Below are 15,851 nucleotides of genomic sequence, written 5' to 3'. Positions count from 1 at the left end.
GGGGAGATGTTTTGGACAGGTAACCCTCTCCACTTCATTGAGAGCTCAATGCATACATAATATGTGTTACTTTGGTCAGCCCCTCCTTACTTACACTATTGACAGCCCACTGGACAGGTAAGAAGTGTCATAATGCAAAAATATGAATATACACTGTCCAAATTGAAGCACATTTTTACATTCTGCAATTACCTATCAAGATAATAGGAGAACAAAACTTTAAAAGTACCATTTTAAAGTATTCAGGCAGGCCCTTTCACTGCATGCTTTGGTGAATTCATCCATAAATATGACCACAAAAGAGGTAGGTATAGTGTGTATGGGTTTGGCAAAGTCAGCAGATAGAGTATTGGTATCGGTTGACTTAGTGGCTGGGGGGAGGGGGGTTCAAAATGATTTTGTGACCCCAAAAAAAAGCCTCTGGTACTCTGCCTGAATTTAAGTACACAAATAACATTTGTACATATTTTAGGGGGTGTTAAGGGTAAAGCACTACTATGGAGCTGACAAAATACATTGTTAAGTCACTAGGCTAGGTGTGTTTGGGCCCAGGATAGCATGTTGGGGAGGTTAGTGAAGGCAAATATGCATGGAGAACAAAAATGGAGCAATAAAAACTCCCAGCATGCATGAGGACAAAGAAGCCATTCACAGCATATTACAATCATGGTAATTAGGGAATGATGAAAGAAATACAATGATTCCCAGAGCCTGGGGGGAGATGCCTGTCGAGAACTTGATGTCCTGCAGATTTCTCCCCGTAGCCAAGTACCGCAAGGTGGCGACGAGCCTCTGTTCAGGAGTGATGGCTTGTCACATGCAGGTGTCCTGCTTGATAATATAAGGGGACAGCAAAGCCATCAGATGGTGAAAAACGGGGTCCGTCATCCTGAGATAATTCCTGAAATCATCAGGATTACTCTCACGGATCTCCTGCAACAAAGGCATGTGAGAGAATTGGTCACGCTGGAGCAACCAATTCTTGGTCCATGAACTCCTCCTCACCCTGTTCATGGATAGGGATGAGCTTCGAGTTTGAGTCGAACCCATGTTCGACTCAAACATCGCATGTTCGACCGTTCGTCGAATTGCTAATTATATGGGCCGCTCACGCCAAATTCGAGTGGCACGTCACGGCCCATAATTCACTGCGGCATTGTAGTGCATTGCTGACTGATGATTGGCCAAGCATGCACTATGACCCGCATGCTTGGCCAATCACAGCGCCATCTGTACAGAAAGACCGTAATTGGCAAAAGCCAGGGTGGCTTTTGCCAATTATGGCTCAGGGGGTTTAATACACGCTCCACACTATATAAGGCCGCCTGCACGTCGGCCCTGTGTAGTGTGTTCCGGCATTGAGAGAGAGATAAGAGAGAAAGACAGTGTCATTTGATTTAAGTTAGATAGAGTAGGCAGGCGAGTCAGTTAGCTGCACTTACAGTGTATTCTGTATATATATACATCCTAGGTGTTGTGTATGTATATATATATATATATATATATATATATATATATATATATATATATATATATATATACTATATTCAGTTTAGCTAGATCCATTCCTGTTATTCTCTTCCTACTGACAGGCAGGCAGGTGTGTTTACAGTATTTACAGCTACCTGAAGAAAATTGCTGGTGTTCTTCTGATCCTATTAGCTACAGTATTTACAGTTAGTGTAGTGCGTCTTCTGCACAGTGTGCACCTAAAGCTACCTGAAGAAAATTGGTAGTGTTCTTCTGATCTTATTAGTACCGCAGGCAACTGCAGTATTTACAAGTTAGTGTAGTGCGTCCTCTGCACAGTGTGCACCTAAAGCTACCTGAAGAAAATTGGTGGTGTTCTTCTGATCCTATTAGTACCCCAGGCAGCTGCAGTATTTACAAGTTAGTGTAGTGCGTCCTCTGCACAGTGTGCACCTAAAGCTACCTGAAGAAAATTGGTGGTGTTCTTCTGATCCTATTAGTACCGCAGGCAGCTGTAGTATTTACAAGTTAGTGTAGTGCTTCCTCTGCTCAGTGTGCACCTAAAGCTACCTGAAGAAAATTGGTGGTGTTCTTCTGATCCTATTAGTACCGCAGGCAGCTGCAGTATTTATAAGTTAGTGTAGTGCGTCCTCTGCACAGTGTGCACCTAAAGCTACCTGAAGAAAATTGGTGGCGTTCTTCTGATCCTATTAGTACCGCAGGCAGCTGCAGTATTTACAAGTTAGTGTAGTGCGTCCTCTGCACAGTGTGCACCTAAAGCTACCTGAAGAAAATTGGTGGCGTTCTTCTGATCCTATTAGTACCGCAGGCAGCTGCAGTATTTACAAGTTAGTGTAGTGCATACTCTGCACAGTGTGCACCTAAAGCTACCTGAAGAAAATTGGTGGTGTTCTTCTTATCCTATTAGTACCGCAGGCAGCTGCAGTATTTAGAAGTTAGTGTAGTGCGTCCTCTGCACAGTGTGCACCTAAAGCTACCTGAAGAAAATTGGTGGTGTTCTTCTGATCCTATTAGCACCGCAGGCAGCTGCAGTATTTACAAGTTAGTGTAGTGCGTCCTCTGCACAGTGTGCACCTAAAGCTACCTGAAGAAAATTGGTGGTGTTCTGATCCTATTAATACCACAGGCAGGCAGCTACAGTATTTATAGTTAGTGTACTGTGTCCTCTGCACAGTGTGCACCTAAAGCTACCTGAAGAGAATTGGTGGTGTTCTTCTGATCTTATTAGTACCACAGGCAGGCAGTTGATTCTGCTAGCTGCAGTATCAGTATATCCCAGCTTTGTGCAGCTAAAGCTCACTGCAGGCCATTAGTATGTCTGCAAGGCCAACAAGGAGAGGCAGACAGTCACAAGCCAATAAAAGAGGGCAAGCAGGCTCTGTGTCTAGAGGCAACAGTGTTGATCGTGGAGACGGTGCATCCTCATCAGCACGTGGCCGAAGGACACGCTTGTCCTTTTTTTCGGCAGCTGGCCGTGTTGAGCCGCAACATGCAGAAGACTTGGTAGAGTGGATGACTAAGCCGTCCTCATCCTCCTCATCCTCTCTCACCCAGGCTCAGGGTACTTTGTCTGGCAAAGCAGCTGACAACGCGGCCTCTTCCCTTGGCTCAATGGCATCAGTCACTCCTTCCCTAGCCCCACCATGTCCTCCTGAGGAGTCCCCCGAACTGTTTGACCACAGTGTTGGGTACATGCTCCATGAGGATGCCCAGCGTTTTGAAGGCTCCGATGATGGTACCCAGCTAGAGGAAGGCAGTAACGTGAGCCCAGAGAGAGGGGGTGCCCAAGAAGGACAGCAATCTGGCAGTCATGTTCCCCCAGTTGCAGCATACTGCCAGCTTTGCTCCAGTGATGAGGAGGGAAGGGATGATGAGGTCACTGACTCCACGTGGGTGCCTGATAGGAGAGAGGAGGAGGCACATCTCCAACGAGGCAGGATGCCCTCCAGGGGCCAGCTTAAGGGCAGCACACCGACTGCATCACACCGCAGAGCTCCGCATGTGCAGGGCGCTGCTCTCTCTGCGCATTATTCCAAAAGTTCTTTGGTGTGGGCTTTTTTGAGATGATTGCATCAGATCCCACCGCTGCTATTTGCAACATATGTCTCAAGCGTATCTCACGTGGCCAAAACATCACCCGCTTGGGCACCACATGCTTGACCAGACATATGTCGACCTGCCATGCAGTTCGTTGGCAAGTGTACCTAAAAGACCCACACCAAAGAACAAAGCGGACCTCTCCTTGCTCCTCATCAGCTGGGATCCCCAACCCCATGCTGGGATCCCCAAGTACTTGCGGGCAATCTGCTATTGGTACACCAACATCAGATTGTACCAGGCAAATTTCCCTGCCCCAGCTGCTGCACCGCTGAAAGAAGTTCACTTCCAGCCATCCAAATGCCCAGCGGTTGAATGCTAGCTTGGTTAAATTGCTAGCACTTCAACTGCTGCCTTTTCAGTTGGTAGACTCTGCCTCTTTCCGTGAGTTTGTGGAATGTGCGGTTCCTCAGTGGCAGGTTCCCAAACGCCACTTTTTCTCACGGAAGGCGATTCCGGCTCTCTACCGGCATGTGGAAGGCAATGTCTTGGCCTCGCTGGACAGGGCAGTCAGCGGTAAGGTGCATATTACTGCTGACTCATGGTCCAGCAGGCATGGACAGGGACATTACCTATCTTTCACCGCGCACTGGGAGACTCTTCTGGCAGCTGGGAAGGATGCAGGACAGGGTGCAGTATTGTTGGAGGTTGTTCTGCCACCACGCCTCCAAAATTCTACTAATGGTGATTCTGCCACACCTCTTTCTTCCACCCCCTCCTCTTCTTCTTCCTCCATGGCCTCTTCCTGTGCTGATTTGTCCTCGGAACCAGCGGTGCTCCGTAGGCGTTCAAGGGGCTACACAAGCACGCAGGCAAAAAGATGCTATGCGGTGCTTGAGCTGGTGTTCTTGGGGGACAAGAGCCACACTGGGGCAGAGATTCTGTCAGTTCTGCAGGGGCAGGTTCAGAGGTGGTTGATGCCACGCCAGCTTAACCCCTTCCCGCCGACCGTACGCATATGTGCGTACTCGGCTTTCTGGGGATATACCGGGATGATGCCCGCAGCTGCAGGCATCATCCCGGTACCGTTGTTTTGAGCGGGCGATCGGCTACCCGTATATAACAACCGATGTGGCTAAAAGCCGCTCGGATGTTATACCGGAGGAGCGGGAGGGGACATCCCCCCTCCCGCCACCTCCCGACGCTCTTACCGGGCCTCCCGTGCGATCGGGAGGCCCGGTGTCCAATCGGCTGCCACCGGCGGCTGTGGGCGGGCTGGAATGAAGCCGTGGGCGGCTTCGTTCCAGCCTTCTCAATGTGAACGCGGAAGCAACATCATGACGTCACTTCCCGTTTACTTGGCTGCCAATGGCGCCGAATTAAAAAAAATACACAGTATTCAGAATCGCCGTTTTCGGCGATCTGAATACTTTGAAGTGCAGAGGAGGGATCGGGGGTCTTTTAGACCCCCAATCCCTCCATAAAGAGTACCTGTCACCACCTATTACTGTCACAAGGGATGTTTACATTCCTTGTGACAGCAATAAAAGTAAAAAAAAAAAAACATTTTTTTTTTAAACACAATTTATAAGTCTAAAAATAAATAAAATAAATTTAAAAAAATTTTTTTTTAAAGCGCCCCCATCCCCGCGAGCTCGCGCAGTGAAGAAAACGCATACGGAAGTCGCGCCCGCATATGTAAACGGTGTTCAAATCACACATGTGAGGTATCGCCACGATCGTCAGAGCGAGAGCAATAATTCTAGCCCTAGATCTCCTCTGTAACTCTAACCTGGTAACCGTAAAAAAATGTAAAGAAATTTTTAAAAAATTAGGCGTCGCCTATGGAAATTCATAGCTACAATAGTTTGTCGCCATTCCACGAGTGCGTGCAATTATAAAGCGTGACATGTTTGGTATCTATTTACTCGGCGTAACATCATCTTTCACATTATACAAAAAAATTGGGGTAACTTTACTGTTTGGATTTTTTAAAATTCATGGAAGTGTCCCTTTTCCAAAAATTTGCCTTTAAAACACCGCTGCACAAATACCGTGTGATATAAAATATTGCAACAATCTCCATTTTATTCTCTAGATTCTCTGCTAAAAAATATATATATAATGTTTGGGGGTTCTAAGTAATTTTCTAGCAAAAAATATGGATTTTAACTTGTAAACACCAAATTTCAAAAATAGGCTTAGTCATGAAAGGGTTAAGGCAGGTATGGTGGTTTGCGACAATGGCACCAATCTCCTCTCCGTCCTCTGACAGGGACAACTGACCCATGTGCCCTGTTTGGCTCACGTATTTAACTTTGTGGTGCAGCGGTTCTTGGGCAGGTACCCAGGCTTACAGGATGTCCTGAGGCAGGCCAGGAAAGTCTGTGTGCATTTCCGCCGGTCATATAATGCCAGTGCTCGGCTGGCTGACCTCCAAAAGGAATTTAACCTGCCCAAGAACCGCCTAATCTGTGACATGCCCACCAGGTGGAACTCAACGTTGGCCATGCTGCAGCGGCTGCACACGCAGCAGAGGGCCATCAATGAGTACCTATGCGACTATGGCACCAGGACAGGGTCAGGGGAGCTTGTTTTTTTTCCCCACGCCAGTGGGCTATGATCAGGGATGCATGCACTGTTCTGTCACCATTTGAGGAGGCCACGAGGATGGTGAGCAGTGACAGTGCATGCATCAGTGACACTGTCCCTCTTGTCCACCTGTTGGAGCACACGCTGCGTGGAATAATGGACAGGGCACTTGAGGCAGAACAGAGGGAGGAAGAGGAGGACTTCCTTACCTCTCAAGGCCCCCTTTATCCAGACAGTGTTCCTGCGTGCCAGCCGATCACACAGGAAGAGGACGAGGAGGAGGAGGATTGTGTCAGCATGGAGGTGGAGCCTGGCACTCAGCATCAGCAGCAGTCTTCAAGGGATCATTTACAGTCTGAAGAAACCCATGGACTTGTACGTGGCTGGGAGGAGGTGGCTGCGGATCATGTTGTCCTTAGGCACCCAGAGGACTCTGGACCGAATGCCTCAGCAAACCTACACTGCATGGCCCCCCTGATCCTGCAAAGCCTGCGGAAGGATCCTCGTATTCGTGGTATCAAGGGGAGGGATGATTACTGGCTGGCAACCCTCCTTGAACCACGTTACAAGGGTAAGGTTGAGGACCTTATCTTGCCGTCGCAGAGGGAGCAGAGGACGAAACATCTTCGTGAGGCCTTGCAGAAAGGTTTGTGCAATGCGTTTCCAGAGCCTGGGAGGTTTCAATTTCCTGGTCCTCCTGGACAACATGTTGCTGAGGCTTCAGTCAGTCACAGAAAGAGTGGTGGAGAAGGTGGCTGTCTGACCGATGCGTTCAGACAATTTTTTAGTCCGCAGCCCCAAGGTCTGATCGGTTCCAGCAACCATCGCCAGAATCTGATTCACATGGTGCAGAATTACCTAGGGGCAAGATCAGACTTGGACACCTTTCCCACCGAAAATCCTCGGGGTTACTGGGTCTTGAGGATGGATCACTGGCCAGAGCTTGCACAGTATGCAGTTGAGCTATTCGGTCGATCGGCTGACCTTCATAAAAATGAATCAGTCTTTGATCACCAGCTACCAAGCACCTGATGCTGATGTAACCGATTGATTTTTTTTTTTAATGTGAGATCCCACTCAAGACTGCCTATGCTGATGCCGAGTCACAATCCTCTTCCTCCTCAATTTTCATGCTGATAGCTTGTAAGAACATGTTTGGTTCTGGGCACTGCCACCAGTGGCCAAGGCCCAATTTTTCTGCCCCTGTTTAACAGGGGAGTGTAATTACAATTTTTGATGCAATACTTTGCAGCAGGGCTCATTCCTAAGCTCCAACTATAGTATTTGTGAGGGGTTACAGTGTTGTGGCACCAGCACCAGTGCCCAAGTCCCAATTTTTCAGCCCCTGTTTAACAGGGGCGTATAATTACAATTTTTGATGCAATACTTTGCAGCAGGGCTCATTGCTGCACTCCAACTATAGCATCTGTGAGGGGTTGCAGTGTTGTGGCAATTTTTCTGCCCCTGTTTAACAGGGGCGTGTAATTACAATTTTTGATGCAATACTTTGCAACAGGACTCTTTCCTGCGCTACAACTAGAGTATCTGTGAGGGGATGCAGTGTTGTGGCACCAGCACCAGTGCCCAAGGCCCAAATTTTCAGCCGCTGTTTAACAGGGGCATATAATTACAATTTTTGATGCAATACTTTGCAGCAGGGCTCATTCCTGCGCTCCAACTATAGCATCTGTGAGGGGTTGCAGTGTTGTGGCACCAGTGCCTAAGGCCCAATTTTTCTGCCCCTGTTCAACGGGGACATGTAATTATAATTCTTGATCTAATATTTCACAGCAGGGCCCATTCCTGTGCCCACCAAGAGTAACTGTGAGGGCTTACATTGTTGTGGCAACACCACCACCACCAAAGGCCCAATTTTCCTGCCCCTGTTCAACAGGTGCATGTAATTACAATTCTTGATATAATATTTCACAGCAGGGCCTGTTCCAGCTCCCACCAAGAGTAACTGTGAGGACTTACAGTGTTGTGGCACCAGCACCACCACCAAAGGCCCAATTTTTCTACCACTGTTCAACAATGGCATGTAATTAAAATTCTTGATCTAATATTTCACAGCAGGGCCCGTTCCTGCACCCACCAAGAGTAACTGTGAGGGCTTACAGTGTTGTGGCAACACCAACACCTAAGGCCCCAATTTCTGCAGAGTATATAGGGCGGGCCCCTACTTTCAAACAACCAACTTACAAACGACTCCTACTTGCAGACGGAAGGAGACAACAGGAATTGAGATGAAATCTACCCCTAGGAAGGGAAATTCTCTCCTGTAAGAGTTAATATGGGAAAAACGTGTCTCCTCTTTACTGATGCTTTATCACCAATCCTTGTTTCACTAAAAACCCCAAATTTTTAAAAAACATTTGTCATTGGGACAGAAAGTGAGGTGAAATCTTCTGAAGAGGTGCACAGACAGCAAAACAAATGTCACAGGGGTGATAACCCTTCCCTATATTTTCCAAAAAGCTTAAAAATAGATTTTTTGGCTGGAGCTACACTTTAAAAATGTACCAGTTCAAAATTACAAACAGATTCTACTTAACAACAAACCTACAGTCCCTGTCTTGTTTGCATCCCCCGTATACTGCTGTTCAGAGTATATAGGGCCAGGGGGCCCCACGCCTTTCCTTTTTTTAATTTGGGTGCGGGGTTCCCCTTAATACCCAGACAAGACCCAAAGGGCCTGGTAATGGACTGGGGGGTGGGGGGTACCCATGCCATTTGTCTCACTGATTTTCATCCATATTGCCGGGACCCGACATCACATTAAAGCTGCAAGCAGTTTTAAATGACTTTTATTCCTTTAAAAATATAATTTTGTGCAGGGACTGTTCTAAGCAGGGGAAACATGCCACCTTACAGGCATACTATAGACACACCCCAGGTATGATATTTAAAGGAATATTTCACTTTTTTTTCACTTTAGGCATCATTAAAATCACTGCTCCCGAAAAAACGACCCGGGTCCCCAAACCCTTTTTAGGACAATAACTTGCATATTAGCCTTTAAAATTAGCACTTTTGATTTTGAACGCTCGAGTCCCATAGACTTTAATGGGGTTCTAAAGTTTGCGCGAACTTTCGGTCCGTTCACAGGTTCTGGTGCGAAATGAACCGGGGGTGTTTGGCTCATCCCTATGCGTGGACTGGGCTTGGGTCAAAATAAGAACCCCAACACCAAGCCCCTGCACAGCACGAACTCTACGATGAGTACGTACCCACAACATTGCTTCAAAACAGTCGGATGGTCAGAGCGAACTAACAGAATGCACTGAAAATCAGAAAGGCCTGAGAAGAGCGAGGTGAAATTCAGAAATGAGCGGACAAAAATGCACTGAGAATCAAATATGTACTATAAATAGCACGCACTGAAAAACAGATGCGAACTGACTACATGCACTGAAAACCAGATACGAACCCACAAGCACAAACTGAAGAGCAGTAATGATCTGAAAAGCACGAGGCTGAAAAGCGTGAATCGTCTCTCACCAGACTTCTACTAACATGAGATTAGCAGAAGGAGCCCAAAGGGTGGCGCACTGGCTATTGAACTTCCTCTTTATAGTGCCGTTGTACGTGTTGTACGTCAGCGCGTTCTTGACTATCAGAATTTCCGACAACATTTGTGCGACCGTGTGTATGCAAGACAAGCTTGAGGCAACATCCGTTGGAAATAAATCCCAGGATTTTGTTGTCGGAATGTCCGATCGTGTGTACGCAACATAACATACACTTAGCTGGGCAGGTATGAGCACCACTGAATCACCACAGTTGTATTACAGTGGGAATTGAAAGGAATATTTGGAACTTTCAAAACCAAATAAACATGATATAGCCCTTACTGGAAGAACAAAGACCAAAACCATTTCAATATGATCTGAAGATAATTGTGCTCTGGTGCGTACAGAAGTTGCACCCAAAATATGCATGCATCCTACTTGCATATAACAGTTTAAAATATGGAACCTTGGCTTCATATTGATAAGTTTGAAGACTATGAGATTTATAGTGAGGTGGCTCAAAAGAGACCAAATATCTCTCCACAGCTGAAACAAGGGGGAATTGGCATATCTTTGCTTTCTTACACATTCGGTAAAAGTGGTCTATTCTTTACTTAAAGCTAACAAATATGCTTCCTTCACATCCTTACAGCCAATTGCAAACAGCCCAGTTATTGCACATTTATACATCTTCGGCATAGCCCTACACCATAGAAAAAAAGATTTCAATAGAATGCTTTACTAACAGCAACCAGGCTGTTCATTTTACAAGGGAATTTGCCCCAAAAGTTGGTGAATGTTGTGAAGGTGGAATACCTAATCATGTATTTTTTGTTTGCACATGATTGGATAATGGAAGTCAGCAGAGCTTCAACTCACTCACTATGCTCTAGAGCAGTGTTTCTCAACTCCAGTCCTCAAGGCGCACCAACAGGTCATGTTTTCAGGATATCCCTCAGATGAAACGGTTGTGGTAATTACTAAGGCAGTGAAACTGATCAAATCACCTGTGCAAAATAGTGGAAATCCTGAAAACATGACCTGTTGGTGCGCCTTGAGGACTGGAGTTGAGAACCACTGCTCTAGAGCAGTGGTTCTCAACTCCTGTCCTCAGGACCTACAGGCCAGGTTTGCAAGATAACTGAAATACATCACATGTGATATAATTTGCTGCTCAGTGATTGCTGTATTCTAGTCTGCATTTCCCCACAGTAATATTTAAAATCTGGCCTGTTAGTGGGCCCTGAGGACAGGAGTTGAGAACCACTGCTATAGAGCAAATTCTCTTGCAAAGTGCAACTTCCCTTGCAATGTGAACAGCCTTGTTGACCCTAGCAAATCACCATTCATATCTTACATTATTATAACTCAATACAAGAGGTAAAAATGGAAAGTTTTTATTTGACTGTAAATAGTTTGTATATAAGGATGTGCAGGTCTCGGTCTCTATACCTATCTTGGACTCCATGTTTTTGTATTAAAACAGAATATGTGTACCCCCTGTCATAACAAAGCATCCGCAGGTATTTACTTGCTATTGTAAAACATGTTGTATACTTTTGGCCACTTTATGGCAAAAAAATAACCAGTATGAAAAAAAAGTTTTTAATTTACTGCATAGTACTGGTCTTGATAAATAATTCGTGGGAATGCGCAATGGTTACATTGTTATTATTATTAGGCGGTAATCGAGTTGATTAGGCAATAAACCGGCTATTTTACACATCGCAGTGCTATTTTATACCAAGGAGGGGAAAAACTTTGCTTTTACTACCTAAAGCAGACAGGTTCTGACATTTTGTTAACAAAGCAAGCAACATGATAATACATTACAACAATAAGAAGAACCCAGATAATCTAGCAGGACAATACTGGAAATAAATGGCTATATATAAATTGACATTTCTGTTATTTCTTACAAAATACAATTACAATATAGCATATGGAAGGTTCTGCTAAGGATCTGCTAAGCCTCTCCGAATTTCTGATAGCAATGGACTCTGTTGCTGTTTTTGGGGTGTGCTGTGATTTAGCTTATAGGGGTTCACGCCTTTACTAGACCATGCTGATACTTGTAGGTAGACATTAACAGCCATCTATGGTTTTCTTCAGTGTATATATATATATATATATATATATATATATATATATATATATATATATATATATATGGAACTGTGGCTTAGCATTTGTATTTTATAAATCTCTGTTTTCTAAACTGCCAAATCGTACATGTTTAAGAATATATATGACATGTCATTATTCTTAGAACGTCAATGATAGTGCCTTCATAAAATATGGGTCAGTTTAGTTACATAGAGGCTTCTTTAATAATGAAAAAAACTAAAATCAAAACCAAAAGCAAAAAATTAAAAGGACAAATAACCCGCAAATCACAGCATCTATATGTGAATGGATACAAACACGGTGTGCAGCATAACTCCACTTGTTATATTTACAAGAATATTTGCTTTGTACCATGTCAGTTTGTGAGTTATTCTTTGTTAACTTTTTGCCTTTATCTGTACACATTGATATGCAATAAACTTAAAGATAGCTGTTTGAATATATTTTTGATATACATTCTTGATATAAAAAGTATTTATTGTAAAGCTAAAGCAGCAGTATTCTAGAAGACAGTAATGTGATGGGTTCTTGCCTGCTAAAACAAATTGTGCCTTGCTGTGTTCATCCTCTGTCCTATTTTACAGTATCTGCAGACTATTATGAGCAGGTATCAATAAGTAATGCAGTGCTGCTGTATGAACGAGGTAGGAGACTGGGCTGTGTTGGCTTTCAACAGCACTGGGGACATAGACTTGTCTTGTATTGCTACTGACTTGCATTCCCTATTATGGCCAATGGGCTTTACAGACCCCTCTGCAGATTAGTAACCCTCGAATGTATCTTGTTTCATAGTTAGATCCATAACACTAAACAATGTTTATAGGAATAGAGCAAATCCACACTGGAGGATGACCTTCTGTTTATTCCTTGCAGTGTCCTAAGGAAGCCCTGTATACTGTGTTTCTCCTCAAATCAAATATTAATCAAATATTAATATATGTCACAATGGCAGTCTGCGCTCCTTATGGAGCCATGTGCCTTGCTTATACCTAAAGGGCAATTTGTTTCCACATTCCTATGTTTCAAAATGAAAAGCATGATAGCATGTGGTCGGGAAGATCTACATCTCGCAATACGGGTAGTCAAACATTTCCGCTTGGAAGTCACATAGCGCTTTAATTAGCACAATTATGCAAACACAGAGAAGTGGGGCATATACCGATCTGTGCTTACATTACTGGATTCAGCAGAATGCAAAGACAGCTCAGCCCCCTCTACCAGCAGAACACAGCATAGGATTGTTGGTCCATGTTTTCCTGACCACTCTCCACACATCATATGGAAGCCACATGGGGCAAAACATCAATAAACATCGGCAAATATTACTCACAGATCATTAAGCAGCCGATGTATCAAAAAATGGTCCTATGCGATTATGAATAGATAAAAATAGGATGTTCTCTCTCTCTCTCTCTCGCTCTCTCTCTCTCTCTCTCTCTCTCTCTCTCTCTCTCTCTCTCTCTCTTCCTATCATATTAATATATTCACATTTACACTTATTTATCTTCTAGTATCTATCCATCTATCTCTCGCTCTTCCTACCAGTCATATCAATATATTCACATTTACACTCTATCTATCTATCTATCTATCTATCTATCTATCTATCTATCTATCTATCTATCTATCTATCTATCAATCTTTCTCTTATCAAAATTTTTATCTATTTGTCTAGCAGTGTCTCGCTCTACCAACCAACCTATCACCTCTATATATTCATTTGCATCTATCTATCTATCTATCTATCTATCTATCTATCTATCTATCTATCTATCTATCATATCAATATATTCACATTTACACTTATTTATCTTCTAGTATCTATCTATCTATCTATCTATCTATCTATCTATCTATCTATCTATCTATCTCTCTCATCCTACCAATCATATCAATATATTCAATATATTCTGATTTACACTTATCTATTATCTATCTATCAATCAGTCATTAATTTCTCTCTTTCTCTTATAAATATTTTTACCTATTTGTCTAGCACTGTCTCGCTCTACCAACCTATCACCTCTGTATATTAATTTGTACTTATCTATCGCTCTATCTATCTATCTATCTATCTATCTATCTATCTATCTATCTATCTATCTATTTCTCTCTCTCTCTCTCTCTCTCTCTGCATTCTTCCGTTTTTATCTCTTATCGATATATGTATCTATCTCTATGCACCTCTCTCTGGTGTGATATATATATATATATATATATATATATATATATATATATATATATATATATATATATATATATATATATATATATATATATATATATATATATATATATATATATTAATATTAATTTACCTCTGCTCTATTCAATATCTTTACCTATATCTTTACCTATTTGTCTGTCTGTCTATCTATCTATCTATCTATCCATCCAACTATATATCTTTATATTTGCCTGTATGTATTCCTCTCTATCTGTATTTACAGACAGCTATCTTTTATTGCTCTATCTATCTATATTTACACCTATCATCTTTATCTATTTCGCATCTGTGCACTTCTCTCTTTTTTCTCACACATCTTTTATCTATTTATACAGCTATCTTTTTAACTCTGGCTTTTAAATATCTGTATTTTCGCCTATATCTCTCGGTCTATGTATTTATCTATACATCTATTCCCTGAGATCACACACGTGAAACAATATGTTTGTATCAAATCCTTTCTGAAAATGTCCGAATGTGATCAGATCCGATGATGTGCTCTGTCGGGGCTCCCCTGTACCCCCTTGCGACATTTGCCGAGCAGCCCTGCGACACTCCTCGTGTTTTTTATGGGGATCTTGTGGCCTTGCTGTCTGATTTTATGAAAATGAGCAGTAGTGAAAGCATTTTCATACCGCTAGCTGTGAGCCTCCCATAAATGATGTAAATGGCTCGGAGGGTTTTTTTTCAAGTGAACTGCGTGGATCTGTGAAAATAATATCAGGGTTTTCCGTCAGAATGAGCTTAGCACTGTACCGAGGCGTATCCTAATCCGACCCGACACCTCCAACCATCTGCGGTATCTATCTGCCTTCTTATTTACCAAATCTTCACGAGCAAAAGACAAATTGTTCTTGATACTAAATAAAAGTCGCTTGCCTATCTCCATGCTATTGCTGCTTTCATCCAGAGTGAGGGGGTGTTTTATTCTCCCCTTCTTATCTTCTATTGGCATCAGCAATTGTTTGCTTAAAAAAAATCTGATCTGGGAAGTAAAAAATACAGAATATTCCTGACATGCTGCACTAGAAATAGCAAGAATCAGATCATGCAGATAGGATGCAAATAATAGGCTTACAGCCCTGCCTCCCCTTTGTATGTCGGAATAGAGAGATGCTGAAATCTTTATACATATATATATATATATATATATATATATATATATATATATATATATCCACAGTCGAGCTATGGAACCGAATGACATAAGGGCAGAAGACATAAAAAAAACCTTAAAGAAGCCACGTCGCCTTCACTGTCCCCATTGGAGCCAATAGCTCACTAATTACTTTTATTTTATGCCTAATCTTTCTTTTTGAACCCTTCATAAGCGATGGAGGCATTCAAAGACGTGTGCTTGCTAAAGGGTTAAATGTTCTAATACGTTTTTCTAATTGCTTTTGTTAGGGTGACTAATCTATCTTTATTTATTTTTAACCCTTGACGAACAAGTGATGTATTCAAGGACCCCCCCCCCCCAGCTAAAGGGTTAAAGATCTGTGTCTGTAATTACGTTTATTAGGGCAGCTATAGATAATCATCTTTGTTTCTTTAACCCTTAATGAGCAAGGGGGCTTTCAAAGACGTTAGAGGTTCTGATTTGTTTCTCCAATTGCTTTTGATAAGATGGCTAATCCCCATTCTCTATTTGTTTAACCCTTGATAAACAAATTGTATATTCTAGAACCCCCCCTCCTCCATGCTTGCTAAAGGGTTAAAGGCTCAGATCTGTGTCTCTATTTTGATTAAGGCAGATATAGCTAATCATCTTTTTTTCAACCCTTGATGAGCAAGAGGGGCATTCAAAGACTGGGTTAAAGCTTCTGATCTGTTTCTCCAATTAACTTTGATAAGATAGATATGGC

The sequence above is a fragment of the Aquarana catesbeiana genome, linkage group LG13 (genome assembly GCF_042186555.1).
Source record: "Aquarana catesbeiana isolate 2022-GZ linkage group LG13, ASM4218655v1, whole genome shotgun sequence".
Taxonomy (NCBI): domain Eukaryota; kingdom Metazoa; phylum Chordata; class Amphibia; order Anura; family Ranidae; genus Aquarana; species Aquarana catesbeiana.
This window is presented reverse-complemented; position numbering follows the sequence as displayed.